Here is a 6,562-nt window from a genome sequence, read left to right as displayed (position 1 = left end):
ATACATTAAAAGAAAGCAAATACAAGACATTGAAAGCTTAGATACATTAACATAAAAGATCAAATACATAAAAACATTACATCAGATACATGAAAGAAAGAAACTAGATACATAGGATATTTAAAATCAAACACAATTCATAGTCGTCGATGGTGAAAGCGAAGGAAATTGGTTGAACAAAGATGACAGTGTCGGCAACGGCAGCTGTTATAGTCAAGAAAGTAGTAGTGCCAATGCCGAGTCTAGGTATAACAGTGATAATGATTCTAGTTACTAAGATTTCGCTCTTCTTGTTGGTTTTTTTTTTTGTGTATAGAATTTGCAAGTTTTGGCTGTGAAATTGTTTAGTTTAAATACAATTAATGTTTGAATAGGAGTAATCCTCATGTCTTTGTTGAGAGGATGAACAAAACTCATTTTTGATAGATATTCTGAAGAAATTATGTGGTGAAAGAATGAGGGAAGAGAGAAAAAATGGTGGATAACGTGGGGGTGGGGGAGGAGATTGGTGAGGTTGAATTGTTAAAGTACCTTTAATTAAGGAATTTGAATTTTAAGATAATTATTCAATATCATATTTAAGGATTTGTGTATTTGATTTAACCTTTTAAAATGTATGGTATAATTATAAAAAAAAGTGGTATTATGAGTAATATTTTTAAACTATAGGTAAAATCATATATATATATATATATATATATATATATATAAAAAAAAAGCTAGATAAAAAAGAAGTGATGTGGCACCTCTCAATGGCCTAGGATCCTTTTTTTTTTTTGCTGAGTTTTTTCATTAATCAATTTATTAAATAATTAAAAAAAACAATCATATTCATTACATATTCTCCTTATTTAGAAGTGGGAGTTGGAAAGGACCAACACAACATCAAACAGTTGTACATTTAGAAGTGGGAGTTGGAAAGGACTAACACAGCATCAAACAGTTGTACTACAAGTAATGAAAATTGTACCATAGACTTGGGGCCCATTTTATTTCTTTGTTTGCTTAAGTCCACGTGTATTTTAAGTTCACTCTCCCCATTTTCCTTCTTTTTTTTGGTCAGAAACGTATTACCTTGTTTTTTACCTTTGTGAGAGACATCTGATTTTCACTTTCTCCCCAAATTTCTTCAGCTTCTCACTCCTTTCTCTACAAAAATTGATGCATTCCTTCGCTCAAAATTGGTTCTTGAACAAGGTTGGTCGAAGAGCCCTTCGTATTTTCTCCTTTTTCGGTCAGTTTATTTTTCTGAAAATTTTGATTGTCTTCTATATTGGGAAGATTGGATCGGGTAATGTGCAGAAAGTTCAGTACTTAGAAAAATAAATCACGTACTGATTTTTTTTATCTTCTATGTCCAAGCTTTTAAGAAAAAGTTTGCTCTGCAAAGTGACCGTATTGTTCATGTTCGTCTTCATGGAAGGCATAGGGATGTCCGATGAAACTTTACCAATTCTCCATACCAACTACCTCTTTTATTATCTTCCAATTGTTACTTTTTAACAGCTTTCTTCCATCTTCTTTCAAATGTTATCATAAATCTTTCCATAGAATTCCAATAGTATCTGACGGCTATCGATATTTGTGCTTTTATTTCTTTTGTTTTGAATTTAGGTCATATCTTGTCGATTTTTTATTCGATTGGTTCGATTTTTCATTCAATTTTGCTGATCTATTTCGCTTTTGTGTTTTAGTAATGTTGCATGCACTGGATTTAGGGTTAATTAGATGTTGCTTCTGGTTCTTTTTCTCCTTCTCCTGTCTGTTTCCCTATTTATCAGTTTAATTTTTATTTTAAAAAAAATTTAGGTTATTGAAATTTAGTTTTCCTTACGCTTTGTTCTTGATGTGAGTGTTTTTAGGATTTATTAATTTTTCATGTGTAGATCTTTGCATTTACTTGAAGGAGAAATGAGAGGATTGCAAACATGATATGCAGGGATGGGCATAAAAACTTCATATTAAAAAAAAATCTACTCAATTTCTCCAATTTTCATAGGTAAGTTCATAGATTTCTGGTCTGCGATCTAAATAGTTATACTCCTTAACTATGCTTCATCTTCTCTAATTTGATTGTGACAGTTTGTTTCATTTTTTCCTTGGCATAGTATTATACTTGCTCATATTCAGCTCTGTCCGTGATATGTGTGCTGTCGATATTTTTATTTCAGAGCATTTGCTATAATTTTTGAATGTAGAATCTTATGTGAGATAATCCCTTTTGTGGGACTGACCTTCAGGAGTTACATTCTGCTACCATTATAACGGTTCTTCATTTTTATTTTTCTCGATTATTAGTACTCTATTAAGCCTTCAAGGGGTTTGAAAGCTTCTTTGTTCACTTATATTTTCCATTTCATGTTGGCTATATTGAATGAACTGAAAATCCAACCATCTTGGAACTTAACAAAATAAAACAAACAAGAAGCTAGCGAAAGCTGGATTACCTTTCAGTGTACATATCTCTTTTTCAGAAATTGGCACTGACGAAATGAATAATGGATACGTTGATAAATATTTTTCGTCATTCGTATTCTTCTAAAGAAATTACGATCTTCATGTGTTTTTAGTCAACGTGTTTCTCATTAGTTTCACCTTTATATTTCGGTACAGTTAGAATAAATTGTCATCTTTGTTTATCGATCATTAAATGTTAAAGTTCTGTATGGACTATAATGTCTTATACTTGAAGATAAAACGATTCTGCTAAATTTGGAGGTGTATGTAAATCTTCTGATTGAGGCAGACCACTTCTGTTACGCGGGCCCAACATTTTATATTGGGTAAATTAAATAAAATTACTTATACTAAAAATATTTCACTTTAAAAAAATAAACCTTTTATTACTAAAACATGGCCATTCAGCCTTTTATATCTCCAAAAATATGGCCGACGCAACAAAATCTGCTTCCTCTTGGTCCTCTCTTTTGCTTCTTCTGCCATAATAGAGTAAATAAAGTACCAGTCGATGAAAGATCACCGCATCACCTTTGCTAGATTGTGAAGATTTTCTCTTTGACGTTCTGAAATGTTTGTATTTAAAATAACATGATATATAATTTTCAGTTTTTCTCCTTCTCTATCCTTCATTCACTACTTAGACCAAAACGGTAATATTAAACATTGATGCACTAGAAAATGAATTCAAGATTCCATACAAACATTTCTTATATTCACCTATTTTAGTCTCTATGCTCGCTTTACCTTGCAAGATAAATGAAAAGGATAGATAATCCATAATGATATAGCCCTCTGAAAAATGATGTGTTGAAATATTCTACTTTTAATAGGAAGTTGATGTATATAAATCTTTATGGGCAGGCGTACAAATCAATTCTTATGATAATACTTTAAAAGATGACATTAAAGTTTCAGCTGCTTCTTAATATTTGAGAGCGTCTTCCAGGAACTTATGTATATAAAATTCTATTGTAGTTTACTCACTTCTGTTAGATTCCGAATGTAAAAATGACTTCTCCTCTGAATATATTAGCAAAAGAAATCATCTTAGTTGGAAGTAAACTTTGGTGCAAGGTAAGTACTTTTGAATGGATACCTAATTTTGTGTTCCTTTTGTTGAGCTTGACACTTAGTTTGAAGAGCTTGTGCTGAAGTTTAAAAGACTCTGTATTAAAGATACTTGGAGTTTTCTTTCAACCATCAGATGAAATCATGTTGGTGACTTTTATTTCGCAACTCGACAATGAAACCATTAAAGGTTGAGCTTAAGTTCAATGACAAGGTAACAATTTGCTAGATATATTTAATTATTGTAGTTACTTTCTTGAAATTTGTAATTGTTGTTGTTTTTAACTGATCTAATATGTTACTCTTCTAGGAGACTTCTCTAATTTGAGCAGAAAGTGTAAGGTAGGGGAAGCAAGGGAATATGGTAAGGTCTTAACCTAGAACCTATTATATATGATGTTAAAAGGCTCATTGGAAATAAGTTTGTTATCAACTAAGAAGTAAATTTTTTATGTGAAAATAGTAAAATAATTTTGTGGGGCTTGTGATTCTTTGGTATCCAATTAAGCATGTTATCATTTCCATTCCAAGTATATTTAAAAACGAAAGATTATTCATAACATGTGTTTCCATATCACTGCTACAACAGTGATATTAAATCTCTTTGTTCATAAAAAAGTTCTATCTTTTTGTTTTATTATTTTTGTGTAATGTGCACTGTATATGCTATTGCTTTCTCACATATATATTATCAACTTCTTCATTCAAATGTCATAATAGGATTTTCTCAGTCATGTGGAACGCCGGTCTTTTAACATGTCGCACCAAGTTTCCTGAAAATTATGTTCCTTTGATGTTCGGCGCGTGTTCCGTCTATGTTCCTTTAATGTTGGGTGCGTGCTCCTGAAAATTATATTTCTTTGGGTTAATGTCTTGTTAGGGCAGGCAGTAGCGACGATAGAGAGAAAGAGCTATGAGAATTTGGTGCAGGATCTTGAAAACACTCCCTCTCTTAAGATTATGAAAAGGCCCTTGAGATTTTTCGGAATGACACTGCTATTATTTTTAGGTACTATTTTTTTTTTGAAATCGAGCTTCTTCATAAGTGAAGTTCTACTCTTAATTGTTTAGTTGTATTTTTCGAAAATTTTCATTGATGAAAGTCTACTTATCTTTTTGTTGTCCTTAGGATCGAGAAATTATCACCGATGCAACTCATGAATATGAAAATTCACTTTAATATGCAGAATACATGTAAAAAAGAAATGAGTGACTTCTTATAACTATAGAAATTAGTAAAATAAAAGGGCTCAGGATTTGGGACAGAGAATAATTTAGTGAGTCATAAAGCTATACTTAATGAGGCTTCTTTTAATGTTCTTATATTTTTAATTGAGAAAAAAATCATAGTATATCACAAGAGTAGATCTTTAAGAACATTGTTCATATAATTGCCTTCATTACCTGGTACACTTTTTGATGTCTGACACTATTTTTAAATTGTAAAAATTAAATTTACATATAAGCTAGAATTGGCCTAACCTCACACAACGTAACCCCCCTTCCTCCCTCCCATTTATCTATTGTTTTTTCTTTGATGTTCTGGTTATTCAAATCAAGTTCACATCTTGAAGGTCCTGAAGAAAAAATATATCTTATAACGTTTCAAAGACCCCAGAATGAAGGATAAGAGAAGAGAAAATCAGACAAATAAATGAATGACAAAATTTGGAATGGTTAAAGTTGTGCAGTGTGTTGTAGATGGTATTTTCATGACATTTCACATTTTTATGTTTAAGTTTGAACTTATTTTTTGAACATATGCTTGCTATACTTTTTCATTACTATAATTTTTATAAATCAAGTTCGTGTTAATGTGGAGTTGATTGATTTATCCTTCTACAAGTAGGATGCTAGCTGTTAGACCACTACTACCTTTTTTCCCATTAATAACGCAATTTTTATTTCTATGAAGAATGATGTTGTTTGTTGTAAGTAGTATATTCTTTCATTGTGCGTCTTTATAGCTATATATATTGAAAATCGAGTTGAACACCAAGTGGTCCTCTTTACTTGAAGTTGATAGAAAGTAAGATGGTGTTTTGAATAACACTACAAGTAACTTTACTACTGGAAAGTTAGATGAACACAACTTTTGAATAACACTACAAGTAAGATGTTGTTTTTATTCTATCATAAATAAATATTCTACCACATGATCGGATGAGTATCACTGAACAATTAAAAGGAATCAAACATATTTTGTGGATGCCATCTTGAAAATAATGTATATGTGTACTCAAGGAAAAACAATGAATTTATATGTCAGTGAGTTTTTTTAATAGAATATTACTTAAATTTGAGAAATACAATGAAACTTTTTTTATGAATGTATCCTCATATAGACATGTTGTAGAAATCAACCCCACATTATACGATCTTTACAATAGAAAAATTGATTAGAATTCCCTTTGGTATAAAGTAGATCAAGAAAAGGAATGTGTAGTACAATTATTGATCTATGAAAAATGTTGAATCATTTGTACTTCTATCCCTATTTTGTCTTGGTCATATTCACTTACTTCCGCGTCGTCGGTGTACTCCGCAGCCTATCTTTTTTAGTAACTACTCAGTCCATGTTGTTGTTTTAGTTTAATCCCATCTATCCTTTCTTCTTTCATGCCCTCTTTCACTCTGCTTTTCCCGTCGCTTTCCATCCCCCTCTTCTATCTCATGATATTGTTGTATCTTCCTTGATGGTATCAGTTTCTTCAGGATCATTCTACTTTAATGTGGCTGGATCAATCTCTTTTGTTCAGTAAGGTTGCTCATCGTTTTCAGTTCTTCATTACATTTTTAAAAAGCTTCCGATTCAAATGAACACTAAGTTGATAGTACCTAAGAGATTGTCCTAGTCTATTTACATTTTGAAGAAAAATCTCACAAAAAGCTTGAAGTTTTGTTACAATGATGTGAATCTTGAAGTTCTGTTACAACCAAATCATGTCATCTCTGCTTATTATTAGTTCCAAGAGTTGATTGTTTTCGGAGATGATTCAAAGCGCTAATGAACTTGAACGGTGGACTTAGGTAA

The sequence above is a fragment of the Solanum verrucosum genome, unplaced genomic scaffold, assembly GCF_900185275.1.
Source record: "Solanum verrucosum unplaced genomic scaffold, falcon-dt-bn FXZP01000291.1, whole genome shotgun sequence".
NCBI lineage: Eukaryota > Viridiplantae > Streptophyta > Magnoliopsida > Solanales > Solanaceae > Solanum > Solanum verrucosum.
Note: the sequence above shows the minus strand (reverse complement) of the source record.